Source organism: Schistocerca americana, chromosome 2 (genome assembly GCF_021461395.2).
Source record: "Schistocerca americana isolate TAMUIC-IGC-003095 chromosome 2, iqSchAmer2.1, whole genome shotgun sequence".
NCBI lineage: Eukaryota > Metazoa > Arthropoda > Insecta > Orthoptera > Acrididae > Schistocerca > Schistocerca americana.
In genome coordinates, this window is record NC_060120.1 from 862,453,021 (window position 1) to 862,468,148 (window position 15,128).

The 15,128-nt window shown below is 43.8% G+C and overlaps 1 protein-coding gene across 1 annotated transcript in view; it reads left to right on the top strand.

Moving 5' to 3' along the window:
• Positions 1-15,128, top strand: part of LOC124595900 (long-chain-fatty-acid--CoA ligase 1) — a 262,999-nt gene that overhangs the window by 50,859 nt on the left and 197,012 nt on the right. The window lies entirely within an intron of this gene.

Here is a 15,128-nt window from a genome sequence, read left to right on the forward strand (position 1 = left end):
GAAGAACAAATTCCATCCTGAACTGCAACAAAAACGTCCGGGAAGGGCTGCGCGTGTGCTGTTTCACCAAGACAACGCACCCGCACATCGAGCTAACGTTACGCAACAGTTTCTTCGTGATAACAACTTTGAAGTGATTCCTCATGCTCCCTACTCACCTGACCTGGCTCCTAGTGACTTTTGGCTTTTTTCCAACAATGAAAGACACTCTCCGTGGCCGCACATTCACCAGCCGTGCTGCTATTGCCTCAGCGATTTTACAGTGGTCAAAACAGACTCCTAAAGAAGCCTTCGCCGCTGCCATGGAATCATGGCGTCAGCGTTGTGAAAAATGTGTACGTCTGCAGGGCGATTACGTCGAGAAGTAACGCCAGTTTCATCGATTTCGGGTGAGTAGTTAATTAGAAAAAAAATCGGAGCCCTTAGAACTTGAATGCACCTCGTAATGGCCACAAATAAAAGTTCTTTGCAGCAGAGAAATAACAAAATTGTGGAATTTTTAGGTGGAGATTTGCAATCGTATAACTGTGCGAGCATATTATTGTTCTCCCGAAATACCAAACGAGGGTAACGCGACTGAGGCGATACAGTATGTGATAAAAAGTGAGATTCGACTCTCGATACGATGAAGAAGCAACCCACATTTGCAGAGTGCATAGAAACATAGTTGAAGCGACTGAACTGGTTCATTCTGGGACGAGAGTGATGCAGCACCGAACCGCATCTCTGTCGTACCGTCCGGCGCAATACGGAGTGTTGGTTGCTGCACACAACTGCGTCGTACGATACCGGTGAAGGGAGGAGTGAACCAAATTTCGAGTCGTCTGATGTAGCCTTGGACAGATTTGTTTTATGTAAACGAGGCAAGGCTACATCCATCTTCCTGCTCAGTTTCTCAGTAAAACTTACTTTTTGCATAAAAAATTGTAAACCGTGGTATTTGAACCTCGCACGTCTTCTTCAGTGTGCAGGTCTTTCTCATTCGATTCTAAGGAAAATTTTCTGAAAAAAGCTGATTCTTTTTCGCATCTTAGTCTCACATCACAGTTTGATAATGAATTGGTTTTTTTTTTTTTTTTGCTGTTGCCCATAGTTAAAAGCAAGGAAGGAAGATTAGTATTTAATGTCCTATCAGCAGCAAGGTCATTGTACACGAATCGAAAGCTCAGATTAGGAGGGAAATTGACCATGCCCTTTCAAAGGAACCATCGCGACAAACACTGTAAACGATTTACGGAAATCACAGGAAACGTAAGTCTGGATGGTTGGACTGGAAGTTGAAACACCATCATCCCAAATTCGAATACAATATGCTAACCACTGTGCCACCTCTCTCCGTTTGGCAACACTTATTATGATACTTTGAATTAAGCAAAACACGGCACGTGCTTTGAAAAGTTAGTAAAAAACGTAGTCGTAGACCAGTTTACGTTTTGTGCATTTTGGGTCATACATTGCTGTGTACAAAATGTAACTAACGCATCGAGTTTTTTTTACTACCAGAAGTGGAGTCATACTTTTTTGCAGTCTCTGCAGTCATATCTCTTTGCAGTTTCGATTAAACGGGAGATATCAATTAATGTTCAGTTTCAAAACACTGAAAAACAAGAAACACTACTTGGAATGAGACAAATTTGAAATGAATAGTACAAAAGGAGTGGCAAATGTGAACGAAAGAAAAAAATTTGACGAATATTTTCTCACTAGACGGCGCTGTAAGCATCATAATGTAAATGTGTTTGGCTACAATTGACAGATGGAGCGCAATGAGAGCCGTATGACGGTAGCTGCACACTAAACCAAATGTAGTGTGCAATGTGCGCGACTACACAAGTTTGGCATTCAACAGTTTTGGTGCTGTTAGGTAAGCCCAGTGGGTAAGACCATCCACCACGGCAAGGCCAAAAATCGCCTAAAAATTAATGAATGAAATCGCTTTTTAACAGAAGTGAGACTGGCGTGAGACATGTTCGATATGCTGTCCACTGTTTACTGCCACAATTTGGGTCAAGAAGCAGCATGTTCCACAACAGATCGGAGTGTCTCAGGGATCACGTTCAGAATTCGCTGCGCAATGCATGCCTTAATTTCACCCAGCCCTGTAATCTTTCAGATAATCCCACAGACAGAATTCAGAATGATTAAGATTAGGTGATCTAGACGGCCAGGCTGTAGGGAAATTACGGCTGATGATTCTGATATTTCCTAAATGCTCCTACCGAAGCTGCTTCACTGGCTGTGCAATGTGCGGAGGAGTGCCATCTTGTATAAAAATGATCCTATCCACCCATCCACGCTGTTGAACAGGTGGAATGACGTTGGTGTGCAAAAAACTCCCATAGCCTTTACCAGCGATGGTACAGGCACTAGGACCCACAGCACCCATCGCCTTAAAAACATATGGCCCTACCGTAAACGATGCCGTCAAATGCACCATACAGTTACGTGGAATGAAGATATACCATTTGATGACCGAGTGGATTTTCCGGTGCCCATATTCTGCAATTCTGTGTATTGACGTTGTTCCGGCCTAACGAGAAGCGCCGGCACGAAGTTAAAGAACGCAAGAGCAGAGAAGGCTGATAGACGTCAGCCAATAGCCCGCTGACTAGGACCACACCACGAGAGGAGCGGCCTCTACAAGAAGTGAATATAAGCGCCGCTCCTGCCAGCATCGGTCGGACAGTAGAAGTCGGACACTAGCGGAGAGGCCTAGATGAGCAGTGATATTAACGACAGCAGTGACTCACGAGCGAGTGTGAATACTTACATGGACATTGTATATAGTGAAGGACACTGATTGTCTGCATGTCGCCCATCGCTTGCCGCAACTCGTAGTAAATCCAAAGTTAAGTATGGAAATGGAAATGAGTTTCGTCCGTCCACAGAACGTTCCGTGACCAATCATTGTCCACTTTCATGCGAGCCAGAAATTCTAGAGTAAACGTTTGTCTTACTGACAGAACAGCATGAAGCAACTCCTGAACATGTGTAATTTTGTACGGACAGCAGTGCAGGATGTTTCGTACACTTCTGTGCAGCCGGACGCTGTGACCGAGCGGTTCTAGGCGCTTCAGTCCGGACCCGCGCTGCTGCTACGGTCGCAGGTTCGAATCCTGCCTCGGGCATGGATGTGTGTGATGTCCTTAGGTTGGTTAGGTTTAAGCAGTTCAAAGTCTAGGGGACTGATAACGTCAGATGTTGAGTCCCATAGTGCTTAGAGCCATTTGAACCATTTTTGAACTTTTATGCACTGTGCACACCGGCATGTCCAAAGTTCGGACAATTACCCGTGCACTGCATGTTTACACACCACCGCTCGATCCCGCCTGCTATGCTTTGGCCACATGGTCTGCTGACGTCGGATCAGTTGTTTCCCTCCCTCTGCCACACTGTGCTTCAAACGAACCTGTCTTTACGATTTTTTAAATAATTTTTTTCATATCCATCAGTGTCTGGTTCTCTGCAGAGCTAATGACGCGCAGTCACTACCAGCAGCGCGTGATCCTTAATTGAGACAGTCTTGCCGAGCATTTCAGGCGCAAACTGAGGAAAAACCGTTATTCGTAAAATTTTCGTTACTTTTTTGTTTCCGTTACGTTTTCTCCTTCTTCTACAATATTCCGCTGAAATTTGATATATACAGCGTTTTGAAACTAGAAGTTTAGTTGCAATCACTCTGTACTTACACTCTAAGGCGAAAAAGCCAAGCACCACGAACGAATTATCGGAATGAGACGGAAATCGGTAGATGTGATGTACTTATACAGTCAAACAATCGATTAGAGTTTCAAAAAACTGGATGATTTATTCAACAGGAAGATCTTCACAAACTGAGCAAATCTACAGCGTGTTGGTCCACCCCTAGCCCTTATTCAAGAAGTTTTTCGGCTTGGCATTGATTGGTAGAGTTGCTGGGTGTCATCCTGATGGAAATCGTGACAAATTCTGTCCAGCTGGTGCTTTAGATCGTCAAAATCCCGAATTGGTTGGAGTGTCCAAACCTATAATGCTCTAAACGTTCTCAACTGCGTATAGATCAAATGGTTCAAATGGCTCTGAGCACTATGGGACTTAACATCGGAGGTCATCAGTCCCCTAGAACTTAGAACTACTTAAACCTGACTAACCTAAGGACATCACACACATCATGCCCGAGGCAGGATTCGAACCTGCGTCCGTAACCGTCGCGCGGTGCCAGACTGAAGAGCCTAGAACCGCTCGGCCACACCGGCCGGCGGGGACAGATCTGGCTACCTTGCTGGCCAAGGGAGAGTTTGGCAAGCACGAAGACAAGCAGTAGAAACTGTCGCCGTGTGTGGTGGGGCATTATCTTGCTGAAATGTAAGTCCAGGATGGCTTGGCATGTAGGGCAACAAAACTGGATGTAGAATATCGACGACGAACCGCTATGCTGTAACTGTGCAGCGCATGACAATCAGAGGGTTCCTGCTACGAAAAGAAATAGCATACACCGCTGTCAAAAAATGGTTCAAATGGCTCTAAGCACTATGGGACTTAACATCGGAGGTCATCAGTCGCCGTGCTGGATTAGCGGAGCGGTCTGAGGCGCTGCAGTCACGGACGGTGCGGCTGGTCCCGGCGGAGGTTCGAGTCCTCCCTCGGGCATGGGTGTGTGTGATTGTCCTTATGATAATTTAGGTTAAGTAGTGTGTAAGCGTAGGGACTGATGACCTTAGCAGTTAAGTCCCATAAGATTTCACACACATTTGAACATGTTTTTGGTCATCAGTCCCCTAGACTTAGAACTACTTAAACCTAACTAACCTAAGGACATCACACACATATCCATGCCCGGGGCAGGATTCGAACCTGCGACCGTAGCAGCCGCGTGGTTCCGGACTGAAGCGCATAGAACCGCTCGTCCATAGCGGCCGGCCCACCCCTGTCCGGAGCGTATCCTGATAGAGCGTCGCTGGTTATCAGGGCTCAGTTCGAAGTGGGACTCATCACTGAAGACAATTCCACTCCAGTCAATGAGATTCAAGGCGGAAGACGTGTCTGGAGACGCCCCAGAGAGCGGTGGGATACCTACCTGACTCGCGCCCGCCATACCGGCCTACAGCCACTAGTAGTGGTCTGGGGTGCCGTTTCTTTACATAGCAAGACTTGTTTGGTTGTCATCCGCGGCACACTCACACCAGAGCAGTACGTCTCTGGATGGCAAGCCATCTGCGAGACTATTTCCACTTGACATGTCTTGTTGCTTGTATCACTCCAGTGGGAACTCTATAATCGCACGGTTAAGTCTTGCGTCGAGTGACTTTTACAGCAACGTGTCGTATCAGTGGGAACCACGACTAATAATGCACTGCGACATCATTAATCTATTCGTGATCAACCGAACAAGCGATACGTGTGCGCTGAAGGGAGAGCAGTGCTGTTGGAAGTACGAAATAAGGAAGTACTAAAAAGAATAGGTGAGGAAAAGAATCTATTGGAGACCCTTACCAGAATAAGAACCATAACACTGTGCATCGCCCTGAAAACATAGAATCCCAAATCAAGACGAAAGCCGTCCATTGTAATATATTGCAGGACTAGACAGCATGTTGGTGACGAATTTATGACTGAAATTGGAAAAGTTAGGAATGTGAAGATAGGAATGATAGCTCGAAATTCGTAAAGCTTTTTCAAAATTATTTGTGACTGGTAGCCTTCTCCATTAACAATCCTTAACGGCTGTATAGTTCAGCAATATCCAGCGTAGATAAAATAAGCTTATTTATTTATTTTTCGTATCATGATACCGCCCTTGGATCAAATACATAATTTTAAGAGTATACAGTGCAAGAAATGACAAGCAAAATACAGGAACAGAATGAAATGTCCAAAGTATTATGCTAAATTATGTGCACATAACACAAGTTCTTAGATTTCTAAGTCCAATCTGTTGATCCAGTTGAGCCCTTCAGGTGATGCATGATGGATGTCATTTATTGATCCCCCAAAGGCTCATTTCAGGCATTCACCAACAATGTGATTTATTGTTTGCAGGCCAGCTCCACAGTCAAAATCTGGAGATGTTGCCCAGCCCCATTTGTGCTTTAGATATCCGCAGTTCCCTTGTCCTTTTCGGATGCAGTTGATGGTTCTCCACTGGCGTCTGTGGTGTGTGAAACCTGGAACTCGTATGGAAGGCTTTCCAACCAAATGACCGTTGATCACTGACGATTCTTCCCACTGACTTCTCCATACTTCGTTGATGTTAAAGTCGGGAGCTTCAAGATATTGTGCGGTTCGCCAAGGGGGTTCTTCTGAATGTTTCTCCAGATCTTCAGGGGGGCATCTGATCTTCGTAGAGCTGGAGGTTGGATGTTACTTAAAACTGGTAGCCATGCAGTTTGAGTGCTACGTATGCAGCCTGTGATAAGTCGCATTGTCTGGTTGAGTTGCACACTCTATCTTGCTACAGTCAGCACCGTTTATCCAAGTTGGACAACAGTATTCAGCGACAGAGTATGAAAGTGCCAAAGCAGTGCCAAAGCGACAGGATGAGACCAAACTGCCCGAATAGGCCTCCCGGTCATAGAATGCAGAGCATAAAATAAGCTTAAACAATTGTTATCGAGTTACGTGAAACAAGTAACGTGAGTCTCCGTAAGTTCAACACTACAAATTTTGTCACTTGACGAGGCTGCCTGGTGCTCTAAATCAGCAATGGAGACAATAAAACTACTTAAATAATAGATATCACGTAGTTGTTGGTTGAAGTGTTAACTCATTCATCATTTGATATACTTCAGACGTGGAATTTCGTCTAAAGTCAACTAAGGACTAAACTGTACTGATGAAGCCATTGGAACTGTTGGAGGAAAGGAAATTTCACGGCTAATATTCTGCTATTGGTTTACGGCCAGGAACAGATGAACGTTGGGGTTGGGGCTTAAATAAAACCCTGTGACACTGGCAGTTGCCAGAGCACTTGAAGTCTACACCGAAACAGCTGCAGCGGAAATCTTGCAGTGTGAACAGAAATATCTTCGCCTCTGTGGACATCATTTCTCAGCTTTCTATAAAGCCTATCCGTGACACAGAGGTAGAAAAGTTGCTTGGATGCCACCGTTTCACAAATCAAGTGTACAGAAACATATAGTAAGCCTTCGGCTCTATACGACTGTTGCCCCGTCACATATCGCCGACGCCAGCTTCCGCTTACTCTTCTTGACTTCAAGCACCGTCAGCCTCGTCGTCTAGCATTTAAATATAACGACGACGATAGCGCAGAGAGGGGACAAGCGCCGCAAAAGTTGATATTATATGAGAACAGTTGAAAGTTGTTATATAAAGCATTGACTTCTCCCATAAATAATGATACTTAAGCGCTGAAACATCCGCGCTATATAGAATGTAAGTATAAAATAAGTACAATTCTTATAAGCCTGAAAACAATTTGGGAAGCCTGTGTGACTCGTAAAGTTTAATGGAAATAGTCACACAAACGCGCACTTTCACAATCCCGCGCAACTAGGAAATTGGCATACATTCTTAACATTTGAATATTACACAGTGAGTAATGATTCGTAGAGGCATTGAACCAAATCCAACAACTCTTCGCTTTCTGGTTGTAGAGTCCAAATATGCAGCGATGATGTCTCCTCAGTTTTATAATCATTGCCTTTACATACAAAGAATAATTTAGCCATTTGAATAGACACACTCCAAGGTACCCACCACTGTTTCAGTTTTACACTATGCGCAACGGATTTATTTGCAGGACCTTTGCATAAATGCCCTAGCTTGACAGCTATGTCAATTCTGCTTGGCCCAATGATTGAAATTTATACATTTAGTAAAATTATTAAATAAAATTTCTTTTTTTTTACTGATAATAAAACAAAATAATGAAAGGTTCATCTATTTTTATAGAAAGAATTTTTCGACTCAAATTTGAATTTTTATAGAATAAATTGGTTTATTCATTAAGCATTGCAGATTATTATGAGAACAAAAAAGCGGCTGATCTTTACACAGCATGAAATTTGCATCAGATTCCGCAATGTAATTTAAACGCATCTGACTTTCCTATTAATAATGTAAAATTTAAAGCATCTGTCTTTGTATCTTTATTTATCGTTAACGCATCTGACGTTTTACTAAAACTATGATCTCCTACGGACTGCTATCTCTTATTACCACAAGTGCCCACTTTTGGATCGGAAGAAAAGGATATTCCACTACTGTATCCGTTAATCAACATGCTACCCACAATTACTGCACCAACATATGCACAGGAGAAACGTAGGATCGAGCCGTTAGCAGTTCCGATATTCACCATACAGTAACTATCTCTACTCAAAATTATTGTACCGAAAACCAAAATTATTACATGTAACTTCCGTGCCTACTTGATCATTCACTTTAATAGCCACTATTGTACTGCTGCCTACTCCCGACACAAATTCACCCATTGAAATATGAAAACCCTTCCAACATTACACATACAAAATACACACACTCAAGATGAACTACTTACTTTGTTGCAGCCAAAATTCATGGCTACGTTATCCGTTTACTAAGCTCTTTCCCCGCTTTGCAATTTTAATTATTCAGGAGATCTCCCCACGTGACTCTGCATTCCAATGAACATGAATAAGCAAGCATTATCTTCACTTGGTTTGCTATAATTCGACACACGCTTTCACACGAGATACTACGTGTCCTTAACAAAGGATCCACGTTACTAAATCTTTCAAGATTGCAGATATGTAAGAAAATTGAAAATTTATAACAGTTCTTAATTTCACACGCATACTTCATGTAATAGCACACTTCCTACTTACATGCGATAGGTCCCTAGCACTCGTGCATCCACTAGTTATAAAATTCTTGATCAGCCCCATGTGGTGAGTGCCAGGTGTAAAACTAAATAAATTGCCACCCGCACTTAAATATTTCATTTTTCCTAATGAACTTGCTTGCTCAAACAAATTAGGTTAAATTATTCACCGCTAAATTGTTATAAAACCCCAAATTTGCAAATTACTATCAAAAAGGAAAGTAACAATTTCACATCACCTACTACTGCACATTACCTACCTAAGTAAATTTCGTTCCCCCAAAATTATAATATTACACTACGTCTAGCTGCAAAAAAAGATTTTTCACTTAATGTGAAACTATTAATCATAAATATAGCACATTTCCCACACTTAAATCGAGCATGGCTCGACCCATCTCAGAAAAGCGTCCTCTCTCGTCCAAGTCTTAAGCAGCAGTCCTCCACTCGGACCACACGCTATCATTCTGCTCGCCTGACCGCTCATGGTGGGGGCGGCTCCCAAACAGTCATCAGCTCAGAATTTCCCCAGTTTAAAGTTTCCGGTCAAACCCCCCATCTACACAATGAGAAAGATCCCGCGCTTTTCCTCCCAAAGACTGAAAGGTAAGTTTTGCAGATTATCCAACCTTCCTACACCTCGCTACAGCCAAAGACTGAAGTTTCAGAGCTTCTATATTCGCTACCTATCGACTAGTTGTTCCCTGTCGTGCACCCACAATCGCTAAATATCGTTCGATCCTTATTTTCTCCCCAAACATTCTTCATGCAGTTATTTTCATACATTCATCTCTTTCTCCCTCCTGCTGTGAACTCAATAGGATAAGAAAATACAGGAAATAGTGAGCACTCTTAACTTATTCAATCAATAAAAATAGTTCGATTCCTTTGGTCATTCTTTTATGACTTGGTGTTGGTTTGCAGACACCGACAGTAAGTCTGTGCTAAGTAAATTAAATGATATTATTACGATCAAAAAATGATATTATTACGATCAAACTCGTGTTCTCAGAAGAACATGAGGATCAATTGCATTAAATATTGTTACATTATGAGAAATATAAGTGAGAGTTGCCACTGCCAAAGACAATGTCCACCTCTCAACACACATATAAGCAATTGTCGACCTAACTTATCAGCACGTCTAACCTGACAGCACACAAAGAACTACTTATTACTAATGTATTGTCACTGCAACTCAGTACATTATTTCCGAACCACCAGCATATTCATGAGGCGTGAGGCGAACCCGTAACATACAACAATATGGCTGCCGTACCGCATGACACGACCTTATGCATTAATAACAAAAACGATGAGGTCTGTATCGAAACCTAAAGAACCAGATCGATAATCAAACACAAGTAAGTGATTTACAGTCCCACATGAGTACCAAAAAATACAAGTTTCCATTTTCCCACGCACAAGCACATTGCTTAGTTCCTAATCGCGAACAAATGATGCCAATATAAGTGTGCATATAACCTAACCACTAACTTCACCATGTCAGGTAATTAAAATGGCGTTACACAGTTCCTTATTCATTGTAGAATCTCCATACCAACACAGATCTTCACCAGAGAAAAGCAGACCTATCTCCAACCGAATAGACTTCCCCACAACAGAACACAGAATAGAATAGAGTGGTGAATAGTCTTGCAATCAATACTAGCTTCGTAGCTTACAACCTGCAAACGTTTCCACTTGTTCGAAAGACAAACTGACACTCAAAGATGTGAATCGTTACCACGACTACGCAAAAAAGTTGCTCACGGTGCTTATATCGATTAATCGAAACTGATCATAGTGGATTGCGTGAAGTATTGCAAAGATAACAGTGTCGATGTTAAAAGCAAGAGGAAGAGGAGATTAGCGTTCAACGTTCCGTCGACAGCGAAGTCATTAGAGATGGAGCACAAGCTCGGGGAAATTGTTGGCCGTGCCCCTTCAAAGCAACCATCCCGGCACATACCTGAAGCGAGTTAGGGAAACCACGGAAAACCTAAATCGGGATGACCAGGCGCAGGTTCGAACTTCCGTTCTCCCCAATGCGATCCTAGTGTGCAACTCCACCTCACTCAGTGTATTAAAAGCAAATTATAATGGGAAGAAACGGAAGTGCTGAATGAACAGGCAACTTCCACACTCACCTGGTTAACGCCGCTAAATAGATATTTTTGCTAAAAGTAAAATAATTACAATTCACTTATTTGACCTACGTGTAGTATCCTGAAGAATACCGCCACAGTGGGTTACAGGCTGTCAGTTACTGCTCCAAAAGTTATTGAAACAAGTAGCGGATTATGTTGGCACGTGGATTTAGATTAAAGTCCCACCAGCAAAAGGACGTAATAAATGTTAGCTCCGGCCACAGTGCAACAACTTTTTGTTGCTGTGGTCTTCAGTCGGAAGACTGGTTTGATGCAGCTCTGCACGTCACTCTACTCCGTGCAAGCCACTCTATCTCCAAATAACTACTGCAACCTACTTCCATTTGACCCCACTCACTGTATTCAATCCTTGGTCGCCCTCCACAATTTCTGCCCTCCATACTTCTCTGCATTACCAAATGTTGTTTCTTATCAACCGAACTCTTAGTCAAGTTGTGCTACAGATTTCTTTTTTCCGTAGTTCGACTCAGTTTCTCCCATCTAACCTTCAGCATTCTTCTGTAACACCACACTTCAAAAGATTTTCCTTATCTTCCACGTTTCACTTCCGTACAAGGCTACACCTCAGACAAATACCAACACAAAAGACTTCCCAACCCTTAAATATAAGGGGTATTCAAAAAGAAGGAACAGATTTCTTACATTTATTGCTTCCAAACTATAAAAGATACAAACAAAATTCCAACGTTCCTGGAAAGAGAGAAGTTCAAATTTTTATGTATTCAACGTGGTCACTATGTGTTACAAGACAAATATCAAAACGGTGGCTCATTTCTTGCCACACACGAAGCAGCTGGTCTCTCGTTATTGAATTAACAGCTTCAACAGTGCGATGTGGCAGACGTTCAAGAGTGTCACGTATAAGAGGGTGGGGGGGGGGGGGGGGGGGGGGGGGAGGCGGGCGGATAAAAACTCGGTCTTTTACGTAATCCAACAGACAAAAGTCACACAAGGTGTGAGGTCTGGAGACCTGGGAGGCCACCGGCGATGAAGCTCATCTTCTGCTTTTCCTCTTCCATTAAAACATTCTGCAATGGTGTCATTCTGGTAACGTCCGACGTACTTAGAGAAATTCTTGTATTTTTTGTAGTTTGGAAGCAATAAATGGTCCTTCTTTTTGAGCAGCCCTTTGTATTACTTGTAACGGAAGACTCTTTTCGAGAAGTACCTGTCATTTTATTGCAAGTCGTCGTTTCATATCCTATCTACTTTGACCATAGTCAGTTACTGTTCTGCCCAAATAGCAAAATTCATCTACTTCTTTTCGTATCTCATTTCATAATGAAACTCCCTCACCATCACCTGATTCAGTTCGACTACATTCCATTATCCTTGCTTTATTGTTGTTGATGTTCATCTTACAACCTCTTTTCAGGACCTATCCAATCCGATATCAATGTAACTTGGTACAAGTACACACCATTGCTGAGTACATCAATGATCTGAGATGCAGCTTTCTGTGAAAGGTGGAACAGCCACTAGAGTGCAAGGATGTGGTTTATGTTTATTTTGTTAGCAGGCCAGAGGCTCGAACAGCGTCAGTTATTGACTGGTTTCTGTGAAGGATTTGGAGATGCCATTTACTCATATGAGACAGCGTTATCACTACCGCGCAGAGTTTGAAAGGGACCTCATTATGGGTCTCCATTTGGCTGGCTCATCGAATCGTGCAGTATTCAGATCTGAGGGCCTCATTGATGTGACAAAGGCGCGATGTAGGACTGCATGGAAAAGTGACAGCAGGCGTTCTCGTCGTAAAGGTTCCGGTCGAGTACGTCTAATCACCTCAAGGGAGGATGACCGTGTTGCGTACCAATCACATCGTAACCCCTACACATCTGCAGTTGCCACCCGACAACAAGTAAAGTACTCTTGCACAATTCTTCAGAGAATAGAAGCAGCTTATGTAGGGACTTACGGTCCCAAATGTAGGTTGCCGGTGACACCACAACAAAAAGGCTGCGTTTAGATTGGTGCCGTGAAATAACATCACATAACATCTCCGTGCACCACCAGGGTATCGTGCCCTAAAAGTTCACGCTCTAGTCACAGCAGTGCTCAGATTCTGAACAACAATGAAATGGTAAGGCGTCGAGTGTCTTCTAGTAGGAGGAGTCATCCTCATCTTGCCAAAGGTCTTCTGAGATGTGGAGAGGAGGGGGGGGGGGGGGGGGGGGAAGGAGCTGGTGGAGGTTCCGTGCTTCCTCGGGAGGAAGCTATCAGGGAGACAAACTGGAAGTTTGAGAGCCTAACTGTAGTAGTTGATCTGCACAAGCTGAAGGGAGAAATGGACAGACCGCCAATTCCTGAGCCATCTAGCTTGGTTATTGCTTGAGATTATTTATACAAAATCCATATTCCGAAAATTCAGACATGGCATAGTTTTAAAAAAATTACTAACCTACTAAGCAGTACGCCGAAATTATAGTGGTGTCCAAGCGGTAAGCCATGTGCACTACGTGTTCTGCATAAACAGAGCCGAGCAATACTGCTGCATAGCAAAATAATTTATTGGGCACAGCTCAGTGAAACAGAAATTTTCCACGGCTGATGTACGAGGTCGCAGAAGGAGGGTACACCAGACGGACTGGATGGACGCTGTTACATCAATGCGCCTGCTGATTCATAAAGAGCTGCTACTACGATGCCACACAAATACAATAGTATCTACACTGCGCAATATAATTAAAACCTCATTTCTTCAAAGCGCCGTAATTATGTCCCATTGAGACGCATAAGTTTGTAATTTCACTCACATGTGCCTACAACCTTCCTCTGTAACAGTGCAAGAGGGTGGCGCCCTGTCACGTTACCCTCAGGCTGAACGACGCATCAAACTTCAAGGTGTCGCCACATGTGAAAAAAAGGCCTCAGCTTAGAAGTTCATATAACGTGTAAGGTGATTTAATTGGCACCAAATTTCCCCACAATTCTGCCCAGCGCCACTGCGGACCTGTCACACGATGGGAAGGTCTTCACAGCCCCTCTTGCCGGCCGGGGTGGCCAAGCGGTACTAGGCGCTGCAGTCTGAAACCGCGCGACCGCTACGGTCGCAGGTTCGAATCCTGCCTCGGGCATGGATGTGTGTGATGTCCTTGGGTTGGTTAGGTTTAAGTAGTTCTAAGTTCTAGGGGACTGATGACCTCAGAAGTTAAGTCCCATAGTGCTCAGAGCCATTTCCATTTGAACCATTTGAACAGCCCCTCTTACCCGCAACCGAGCGAGGTGGCGCAGTGGCTAGCACACTGGACTCGCATTCGGTAGGACGACGGTTCAATCCCGCGTCCGGCCATACTGATTTAGGTTTTCTGTGATTTCCCTAAATCGCTTCAGGCAAATGCCGGGATGGTTCCTTTGAAAGGGCACGGCCGACTTCCTTCCCCGTCCTTCCCTAATCCAATGAGACCGATGACCTCGCTGTCTGGTCTCCTTCCCAAAAACAATCCAATCCAATCTTACCCGCATTTCATCCCTTCTTTTGACGTCTCTGCGTTGGAGGTCAGAACCCAGCGTTGAAATAACGCGGTTTTCTTATGAATGGCCGAGGAAAACATTTCAGGCTCGCTGCCGCTCAGAATCGTCACGAAAAGGACTCAGGTTGTGACACAAAGGGCGTCAGTGAAACCACCATTGGGCATTGATTCCCACACATATCGCGGAGTGAACTTCTAAGCTCTGGCTTTTTTCTCGTATGTGTCGACATTTTGCTGTTTGAATTGTCTTCGAGCCCGAGGATGATGTCTCAGGGTACCATCGTTACAGAGGAAGGTTGTAGGTGCCTTTGAGCGAAATTTCAAAAAAAATGTTCGAATGTGTGTGAAATCTTCTGGGACTTAACTGCTAAGGTCATCAGTCCCTAAGCTTACACACTACTTAACCTAAATTATCCTAAGGACAAACACACACACCAATGCCCGAGGGAGGACTCGAACCTCCGCCGGGACTAGCCGCACAGTCCATGACCGCAGCGCCTAAGACCGCTCGGCTAATCCCGCGCGACTACAGCATTGTATGAACGTGAATCATATGCTGTGGGAAAACCGGAAATGAAGAGAATCGAAGCGTTTGAGATGAGGTGCTATACAAGAATGATGAAAAATTCGATGGACTCTTAACATAAGAAATGCCGAAGTTCTCCACAGAACAGACGAGGAAAG